We start from the raw sequence: 11,134 nt of genomic DNA, 5'->3' as shown, positions 1-11,134 counted from the left end.
ACCTTCTTCAGGGTTGGAAAGGAAGGGGGGAGATGCCAGAATAAAAAGACGGGAGAGGAGTGAATTAGTTTCAATGGGCCATTTTGTTCCACAATTTGAATTTACATGTTAGAAGCATGAAGACATAATGCACTATCTGTGGTGGCAAAATATAAATGTCCAGCCTTTCTATCCACAGCTTCACATTAAGAGATGATAGATTACAGAAGCCACCCTTGGGCATGCAGCTTTCCCTGTACAGTTGATGATTAATGCTACTGGCAGAGGTTCAATAACAATTACATGCAGTAAATGGACATGTTTCATCTGCATTTAATTCTAATGGAATACTGCATCTCTGGTGAGCTGCTGCCAGCATGTGCTGTATATCTAAAAAGCTCATTTCAGGCACTCTTAATAAAAGTAATTTCTTCTCTGTCTTTGAACGTCTTCCTAATGTAGGCTTCTGATACATTTAAATGGAATGTATTCTTTAATTTACTTTAAATTCTTCTGCAGATTCAATTATCTTAAATATTTAAGGCTACATACAGTTAAAGATTCTGCAGAGCAGGGCATTCATTTTCCAGACTCCCCGCTGGTTAACATGTCCTAATTTAAGTGAAAACAAGATTTCTAATAAGCTTTTTTTATCACTTGATATTCTCTGTGTTGATAATTGTAGCCCTACGCCCACACAGAATTAAAATAAAGCAGATTTTCCTGACAAGCCTCAACAGGTTGAAGGTGGAATACATTTCTCCAAAAGATTCAAGGTATTATCTTTAAAAAAATTGAAAGTTCATCTCTTCCACAACTCCCGCTGCATTCTTCCACAATATTACTACTGCTTGCAACACCTTAGCCTTGACACCAGTGATTTTAAAAAAAAGTATTAGTGGTAACATTCCACTAACTCTTCACAAAATCACACTGTAATTTCCACCCATCCATCTGTAAGGAAGATAGGAATATCGCAGAACTTTTAAAATTCTTAAGAACGCTTTGACCATTTCATTAAATCATTGATTTGAGAATATTACAAACTTAATACTTGTACAAGAGGTTTAAAGTTCACCTTGAAGATCAATCTCATTTGTTTACTTAATAAAAAGAATGAAAGGTTGCTATTTATGATTCTTTCATCATATTCAAATGTATTTTATTGACATTGGCTTTTAGTATCGTTGAGTTACCACAACTAACTCTGAACTGATTCCACAACCTATGGACTCACTTTCAAGAACTCTACAACTCACGTTCTCAGTATTACTTATTTGCTTATTAATTCATTTTTTTGTATTTGCACAGATTAGCCTCTTTTGCACATTGGTTGTTTGTCAGTCTTGGTGTGTAGTTTCTCATTGATTCTATTGAATTTCTTTGCTGTACTGTGAATGCATGCAAGAAAATGAATCTCAGGGTCGTATATGATGGTAAATTTACTTTGAACTTTAATGTTTGCTTCTGATTTTAACACAGAATGTTAATAATAAAGTTTCTAACTTAATAAATATTAAACTACCTTAGGTAGGTACTTTAAATATCTTAGTGAGGTGAGTTGAAAGATAACCAGCACACTAGGCAAATTCTCCTGTTCTTAAAAGTTGTGTCATGGGATCATTTGGAAGTGACTGAGTTAGCAAACTCTGCCTTCCTTTAAACTCTAGAAGACAGAACTTCCAATATCACTGTAGGATCAGTCTGATTAATATACCTCTGGATATCTGACTCAAGTATATTATTCCTGACACCACTACTGTGCAGTAAAGGGTGACAAGTTTGATTAAAAAGAACTCAGTGACTTTTTAAAAAATAAATTATTAAGCAGGCTGTGAATGCTTTCCAAGCTAGTGAATTGTTGAATCTTTGACCTGCTAGGTCATTCTCACAGATATAAAAACAGAACTTTTTGATAAAACATTATTGCCATGAAATGTTAAATTTACTTCTCTCTCTGATTTCTGCCCCACCTGCTATTTCTAACAGATTTGCAGCGTCTGCAGTTCCTTTCTTACAGATGGCTGATAACAATTAAATCTGAAGTGAATTATGTCTCCTGCCCATGCACATGATCTCCCAATTCTGAATATTAGATGGATTGGCGGCACAGTAGTGTAGTGGTTAGCACAACACTTTACAGTATCAGTGACTAGGGTTCAATTCCCTCCGTTGCCTGTAAGGAGTTTGTATGTTCTCCTTGTGACCGCGTGGATTTCTTCCAGGTGCTCCAGTTTCCTCCCACAGTCCAAAGACATACTGATTGGTGGGTTAATTGGTCAAAGGTTTCAAAGGTACATTTAACGTCAGAGAAATGTATACAATATACATCCTGAAATTCTTTTTCTTTGCAACCGTTCACGAAAACAGAGGAGTGCCCCAAAGAATGAATGACAGTTAAATGTTAGAACCCCAATGCCCCCCCCAGCTTCCCTCCTCCCATGCATAAGCAGCAGCAAAGCAATGATCCCCCTCTCCCACCAGCAAAAAAAAAGCACTGGCTCCCCCCACCGACCACTCAAGTGTGCAGCAAAGCATCAATAAAGACGCAGACTTGCAGTACCCCAAAGACTACTCGTTCACCCAGTAATTCGACCTACCATAGGCACTGTCTCTCCCAAATAAGGGAAAAAGAGGTATCTCCATTTCACAGTGAGAGGGGAGACATAACAAACAACTCGCTGATTTACAATGTTAAGAGTCCGTTGCTTCGCTTTTTCCAAGCTCTGTGCCCAAAGAACTCAGGTCTCTGGGTACACAGCCAGAGATCTTCCATCTCCCACGACACACCGATCTCCTGCAGAGGCACCAACCTCCAGAACCACAAAGTCCCGAAACTCGGGAGACGAGCTAATCTTCTTGGCCGCATCCTTGGTATATTGAATAGCAGCCAGTTGTGAGACGCCGAGAGAAGGTCCCATTCCCGCAGAGAATCAAAGTCAGCAATTAACTCCAGGTCAGGTTCTTCAAAAAAAAACCCTGGAAGGGAAAAATAGAGATATTAAAGACAGAAAGATTTCTGAAAATGCAAGCAGAGGAGTCACCGTTAGGGCCCATTTTCTCCTAAGCTCCATCATTGTAAATGGTCCGCTGGTTAGAGGATCGCTGGGCAGTGAGGCTCAAAGTGCTGGAAAAGCCCAGTCAATGTTGTATCTCAATAAGAAAATACATTTTATTCTCAAATGGAATAATTAATTTGCGAAGGTTCCAGTGCTATGGTGATCATGCAGGTGTCGTTTCTGTAAAGATTTTGTGGTTGTGAAATGACAGACTCATCCTCGTTGTTGAGAGTAATATTTAACTACCAGTCGACATCACTCAAAGCAGATGTCTATTGTCAGAGCTCTCCATAAACAAGATGGCTGCCGTGCTTCTTTATTGCTGCACTTCCAAAGTACTTACTGTAGCTTCCTGCAAGAGAAAAGGATCTAAGGGCACTAGTGTTTTTCAGTAGTACATGCCTCGTTAAATAATTGAGACTGGACGGGTCAAGATAAAATTTACAGTCAACTGACAACTAATTGTTGCCATCTAACTAAGCAACTCCTACTGACTTGGCCAGAACCTTTAAAGACAAATATTGCCCTCCTTTAATGCAAGGCAATGTAAACTAAATTTAGGTTTCACTGAAAAATTGGGGTTATCTTCGTTACTTTATAACATAAGGTTAGCTTCAGACTGTCTTCAACTCATCACTCTCCAAACTACTTAAAGAAAATCTTTAGACCAACAGAATAACGCAACCCCAGTGTAGGGAATTACATCCTTCAGATTTGAAAGGTGCAAAATCTAGTCACCATGGAGTCATTTTCTATGACTCTATGAGAAGTTTGGATAGGTACATTGATGGTATGGGTATGGAGGGCTATGGTCCCAGTGCAGGTTGATGGGAGTAGGCAGTTTAAATGGTTTGGCATGGACTAGATGGGCCGAAGGAGCTTTTTCTGTACTTTTCTATGACTTCTGTAACTCTATATTGAAAACAAAAACTTGGGAATTTCCAAGGAAAATATGGGAAAATATGGAACAACCATTCTGACCTTCCCATTTATCTATGTGAATCTTCCTGAGGTCCGGAGCCTGTCCTCAGGTTGGAGGACCTGTCCGTGTGGGTCGGTTTTTGTTGTTCTGCTGAGCATAGTGGATCAGTGATCACTGATGCTATAAAGCGCTAGCCGCTACATCACCATGGTGCTCATGTGCTACCGTACCTCCCGCCTCTCCCTCAGATTCTGACATTAGATTTTCAGATGGTAAATAGATTTGCAGATTACTGCTTACGGACATTTGTCCCTTCCAACTGCTCTGCAATTCAATATGATTGTGACTGAGTATCCAATTCCAGTCGGTACACTGTTCCTGCTTTCTGCCCAGATGTATATTCATGGTGGAGTTATATCCTCATCTCCACTGCTACTGTCTCGAATATATTTAATGATTTGGCCTCAGCAGCCATCTTCTACAGAGCAATTCACAGGTTCACTACCCTTTAGATGAGGAAATTTCTCATCGTAGCCTATCCCACCTCCCGAGGCTGTGAAGCACAAGAAACCAAAGGTGCTGGAGTAAACCTCACCAAAACATAAACTCCTGCTGGGACTGGACACAGGAATGATGTCTCAGTGTTGGAGAGGTCCAGGGCCTGAGGAGCAGCAAACACAGAAGTGGGTCAGGCAGCATGTATGGGCTGTTAATTTATTTGTGGTAATATTACTTTGTGTGAGCTGTAGGTACTGTGTTGTGCAGGAACCAATCTTCTGGAGGAACCCATGGTCAAGCAGCATCTGTGGGAGAAAAGGAATCGTTGATGTTGTGTTCCTTGATGCAAGGGCTTTCACCCTAAACATCGACATTTGGCTCTTCCTCCCATACATGCTGCTTGACCCACTTTCGTGTTTGCTGCTCCTTGGGCAATCATTTCTGGCCCCGGACTTCTCCATCACTGGGACCATCATTCCTGTGTCTTGTCTGCCTAGTCCCAGCAGGATTTTATGTTCAGTGAGGTTTCATCTCTTTCTTCTACATTCCAATCAATTTAAGCCCAAACATTCCTGACAACCTCTTTGACCCCTACCATCAGGCAGGAAGTACTGTAGCATTAGGATAGCAACTGTTAGGATGGGAAACAGCTTCTTCCCAAAGGCCGTAAGACCACTGAACTCCATTACCACATACTGTATTTCATCATACGGACACATCATGTAGGAAGCACCAGTAGCATTATACTGTTCACTTTTTAGCTTATATTGTATTTGCACCTTATTATTCGTGAATTTATTTGTGGTAATTTGTGGGCTGTATGTGTGAGTTATATGTACTGTGTTGTGCAGGTTGGTCCGCTGGCACGTTGGCTCAGTTGGAGGTTTACATGTGGATAGTTGAATGACAATAAACTGGAAATTGAACTTGAACTTGAATATGGTTTCTGTCAATCAATCCAGTGAATCTTTATTGCACTCCCTCTACTGTATAACATGGAAACTACAACTGCACACAATGCTCTGTGTCATCTTACCAGGGCTCTGTAGAATTGCTGGAAGACACTTTGTCATACAGTACCCAGTTCAGCTGACTGTGAAGGCCACCATTACTTTTGTCATCTTAACTCAAAATTCAAATGTCAAAGTAAATTTATTATCAAAGTACATATATGTCAGCATATACAACCTTGAGATTCATTTTCTTGCAGACATGCAAAGTAAAAACAAGAAACACAATAGAATCAATGAAAGACCACACACAACAGGAAGGACAAACAACCAGTGTACAAAAGACAACAAACTGCAAATACAAAAAGAAAAAAGAAATAATAATAATAATGTATCATAGGGTATCAAATCAGAGACACGAAACAAATTATACCTTGGCACTCCTTCTATTCATGGAGGATTTGAAATTATACACTCCTTCATTAGTAAAGCTGAAGAAAATGATTCAAATAGTAGAGCTGTTTCCAAAAGATAAAAACATAAACTTTAGACTAGAAAAGTGCAGAACATTAAACATAAGGAAAGATGCAATAGAGCTAAGCAGAATATAAAACAGATCAGCAGGATACAATACAACTGATGGATGAATATGAAACATGTAAGAATCCAGGATATCAACAAGCAAATCAAGTAGATCATAACGTGATAAAGGGAAAACTATCAACAGAATTTACTCAAGGCTAAGAAAATCTGTGAAACAGAGCTCAACAGTAAAATATAACAAAGGCAAAAAGCTCTTTCGCTCAACCCATATTAACTGTTACGTACATCGTGGGTATCTTGTGACTGTCTTATGACCATGATGTAATTGAGTATCTTGTGAGCATGATGTAATGGTCTTGTGATGGTGGGGTGATGTAATTTTCCCACCAGTGTGAGGTCACGTGATGACGTTCCCTACAGATATATAAAAGGGAAACCCCTGTTGTTACGCAGGTTTAGTTCGTCAGTTACTTCGTTATGCTATGTATTCGTCTCATGATGCAGTTTCATTTTAAAGTGGAGTTTTACTTTCTATTGTAAGGTAAAATCATTGAACTGGCAGTTTCGCCAATCGCTACCAGTTTTTGTGTGTTGCACCTTTGATTTACCTTTACAGTCTAGTATTGGAGAGTGAAGACCCTACTAAAGTACGGGAACCCGAAGAATTGAGTAGAGTTGGTGTCGTTCGACTGTTTCATAAAGGATCGACCTTATTGAATCTTCCGTCAGGAATAGTGGCCTGCATCTGAGATAACCCCTGCAAGATCAGGAAGGTTTGTGCAGTGTTCACCATCGAGGAAAAAGGTCAGTTCCTTTAAGCCATTTTATTTCCTTCGTCGTGAATTCTTTGGACAAGGCATCTCTCGGCTGGGATCAGCAGTAACGTCAAGTCTTCAAAGAAATCAGTTTCAGGGAAGTCTCTCCTTACTGACTATATAAACCACTTTAAGACTGTGTTCAAATTTACCACTTTAAGAACAGTTCCAGAGTTGCCGTATAGCAGTTAACTTCCGGTTAAGTTAGTCGTTTGAATACTTTTCACTATTGTTGAGCAGAGTTTAATAAATGTTTATGTTTGCTTATAAAACCTGACTCAATTATATATTCATTGTTGCTGATGACGTAACATAACATATTCTTTTGGCGTGATATCTTGATCTGACACCGATCTGGAAAATTTACAAGGAAGTATAAGAACTGAAATTTTAGAAAACACTATGTACATTTGAAGCAGAGAACCCAAAGAAAACCCAATCATTCTAAAATGTGTGACAGGCAGGATGTACAGACCCATTACAGAATTGAACTCTGAACTCCCACACCCTGAACTGTAACAGCTCCGTGCTAACAGCTACACTACCATAGCACCCGATATACAGTAAGCGTACACGTACTGTAGCTGACAATGTAGAGCAGAGGGCGAGTTTGTATATCTGGCTGGAGCAAAGGATGTTGGGAATGGTGAGGGTTGAGCGCCGCTGGATGGGAGTGGGACAGGTGGCAGAGAAGGAGTGCCGGTGAGTGGAGGGGGGGTGGTTGTGGTGTGGGTGCAGACACCAGGTAAGATCATTTGATTACAAACAATTGGTTAATTGCTCATTACAGAATGTCTCTCTGGTGCTTCTTGCTCCTTTCCCCTTTTCCGAACCATGATTCCCCTTTCCCTGCCCCCTTCCACTCTCAGTCCACAATAGACACCCATATCAGAATCAAGTTTATCATCAGTCACACATGTCATGAGATGTGTTTTTTTTGTGATAGCGGTACAGTGCAATGCATAAAATAACTACAGTACTATGCAAAAGTCTCAGGCACTCCAGCTAAGACGTTGTGCCTTATAGGCACCCAAATTTTAAATTACTTATGAGCTGTGCAGATTGGACTTTAGGATTTTCCTCACTGAATTTGACAATCAAACTGATTTCGGCAACAATACAAAACAAGAATATTTAAAATTCGAACTTCAATCGAAAATGCATCTCTTAAAACTTTATGATCCAGATTGTCTCCTATTAAAAATGCATTTTAGAAGAGATGTCAAATAGCAACGATAATCCTGCTTTTTCTCTCTGTGTAAAATAAGTAACCTAATTGAACAATGCAGTGATAGACAAACAGGAGACAATCTGCAGACGCTGAAATCCAAGGCAAAGCACATAAAATGCTGGAGGAACTCAGCAGGCCAGGCAACATCTATGGAAAAGAGTAAACAGTCAATGTTTTGGGCCGAGACCCTTCATCGGGATTGGGAAAAAAGAAAGGGGGGGGAAGGGGAGAAAGAAACACAAGGTGAGAGGTAAAACTGGGAGAGGGAGAGGGGTGAAGTAAAGAGCTGGCAATTTGAATGATGAAAGAGATAAAGAGCTAGAGGAGGGAGAATCTGATAGGAGAGGGTAGAAGATCATGGAAGAAAGGGGAGGAGGAGGAGCACCAGAGGGAGGTGATGGGCAGGTAGGGAAATAAGGGAAACAGGAATGGGGAATGGTGATGGGGAGGGGCAATTACCAGAAGTTCAAGAAATCGATGTTCATGTCATCAGGTTGGGGGCTACCTAGACAGAATATAAGGTGTTGCTCCTCCAACCTGAGTGTAGCCTCATCACAGTAGTAGAGGAGGCCATGGACTGACATGTTAGAATGGGAAAGGGAAGTGGAATTGAAACGGGTGGCTATTAGGAGATCCCGTCTTTTCTGGCGGGCAGAGCGTAAGTGCTCAGTGAAGCAGTCTCCCAATCTATGTCGCATCGCACCGATATACAGGAGGCCACACCGGGAACAACAGATATAGTATATGACCCCAACAGACACAGGTGAAGTGTTGCCTCAGCTGGAAGGACTGATTGGGTCCCTGAGTGAGGGAGGAGGTGCAGGGGTAGGTATGGCACATGTTCCGCTTGCAAGGATGCCAGGATGGAGATCAGTGGGGAGGGACGAGTGGACCAGGAAGTCATATAGGGAGCGATCCCTGTGGAAAGTGGAAAGAGGGGGAGGGAAAGATTGCTTGGTGGGTGGATCCCATAAGAGATGACGGAAGTTATGGAGAATTATGCGCTGTGATAGGTATCTGTATCCTTAATACATCTAAATCAGGTGCTGTGGGTAGACATCATAAATGTTGAGTATAAAAAGAACAGGCCAGCCATCTTTAGGCTGAATTATTTTAGGTGACTGAAGAGTTTCAATAGAAGATGGAACATATTTTCATTCTTTGCATTCAGTATATCATGACCCAAATTACATTTTTCTCCACATTCAGGTTAAGGACTTCCCTCTAATCTGCATCTCTTCTGTGAAGATGGCACTATCTAGATATGATGACTCACTGCAAGCAGCAAACCAAACCTCTAACAACTCTAATGAATATAATTTTTGCGACTATGACCATTGAAATCTGCAGCCTGTAATTTCTCGCTTGGAGGTTTGAACCATCTGTACGACCTAGCTTTTTTGTGGTATCCTGAAATATTTGGTGAACTGGACCCTCGAGAATCCAGGTATAGCCATGGCAGCCACTGTAGGAGCAGACTTGGTGCTGGACTGAGAGCAGATAATGACCCAATGTTTGGATGATTTAAGCGACAAGCCAGATTAAAAAGATTGTGATGAGGCTGAGGTGGAGGATGAAACAGTGTTCAGCTCACTCTCTGGGAGGCTTCACTCGCCTCAGCGCTGAACCTGGTTTCTGGGGCAGTGGCCTGCAGCCAGAATCAGAATCAGGTTTATTATCACCGGCATGTGACATAAAATTTGTTAACCGTTGCAGCAGTTCAATGCAATACATAATCTAGCAGAGAAAGGTATATAATAATAATAAATAAACAAATAAATCAATTACATATATTGATTTTAAAATGTGCAACAACAGAAATGCTGTACATTAAAATAAAGTGAGGTAGTGTCCAAAGATTCAATGTCCATCTAAAAATTGGATGGCAGAAGGGAAGAAGCTGTTCCTGAATCGGTGAGTGTGTGCCTTCAGGCTTCTGTACCTCCTACCTGATGGTAACAGTGAGAAAAGGGCATGCCCTGGGTGCTGGAGGTCCTTAATAATGGACGCTGCCTTTCTGAGACACCACTCTCTGAAGATGTCCCGGGTACTTTGTAGGCTAGTACCCAAGACTAGCCAAGGCTAGTCCAGAATCCTGGGCTGGCTGCAGCACTGAACAGGATCAGAGGCTGTGGATTTACTTTTGGGGACTCTGCAGTTCATGCTCTGTGGATTGTTAGTTTTTTCTTTATTGCTTGCATGATGTGTTCTTTCTTTTTTGCAAATTGGATGTACGACTGTCTTTGTGACGTGGGGGTTTTCACAAATTCTTTTGTGTTTCTTTGTTTTGTGGCTGTCTACAAGAAGGCGAATCTCAAAGTTGTAAATGACATACTATACTTTGGTAACAAATGTACTTTGATCTTTGACTTCAAACCTTCAACTTTGAACTGTTACCAACTTTAGGCTTTCCTGAATCAGGTACAGCACTACTCAGAGGCAGAATTAGCTCTTGCAACATTTTCTGAGTGATATATACTAATTCAATCTCAGATACAAATGTCTATCTGAATTATTTTGACATTTTAATTTCCCAAATCAGCCATCCTTGTACACTGTAAATAAGATTGGCAATTTAATACCAATTAATGCCAAATTATGAGAAGTTTTGAGCTGCAGTTTCATATCCAGCAGGAATTATGTGGGAATTTAACCAATCTAATTTAATTGATGGCCCTTCTACCTACCAGAAAGTAGATTTTCATTACAATACTCTGACTGGATTCAGATTCAGTGTATTCCTCACAACAAGCAATACAATACAGTATGAATAAATTATTTATATTACATTGCACGTTGTTAAAAAACATTCAAATTTATCCCTTGAATAACATCATTAAAATGTAATATAACTATAGGAGGTTGATAATATAACTATGCTCTAGTGTCCTCGTGCCTGTATTTTCACTGTCCTGATTATCTTTTGTACATCTTCTTTGACATTCCAGAAGAGGTTCATGAGAATTATCCTAGGAATGAAAGGGTTAACATATGAAGAGTGTTTGATGGCCCTGGGCCTGTACTTGCTTAAGTTTAGAAGAATTGGGGGGGTGGGAAGGGGCGGGGGGGGGGGGAGATCTCATTGAACCCCGTCGAATATTGAGAGGTTTAAGTAGAGTGGATGTGGAGAGCACGTT

The sequence above is a fragment of the Mobula birostris genome, chromosome 21 (genome assembly GCF_030028105.1).
Source record: "Mobula birostris isolate sMobBir1 chromosome 21, sMobBir1.hap1, whole genome shotgun sequence".
NCBI lineage: Eukaryota > Metazoa > Chordata > Chondrichthyes > Myliobatiformes > Myliobatidae > Mobula > Mobula birostris.
Note: the sequence above shows the minus strand (reverse complement) of the source record.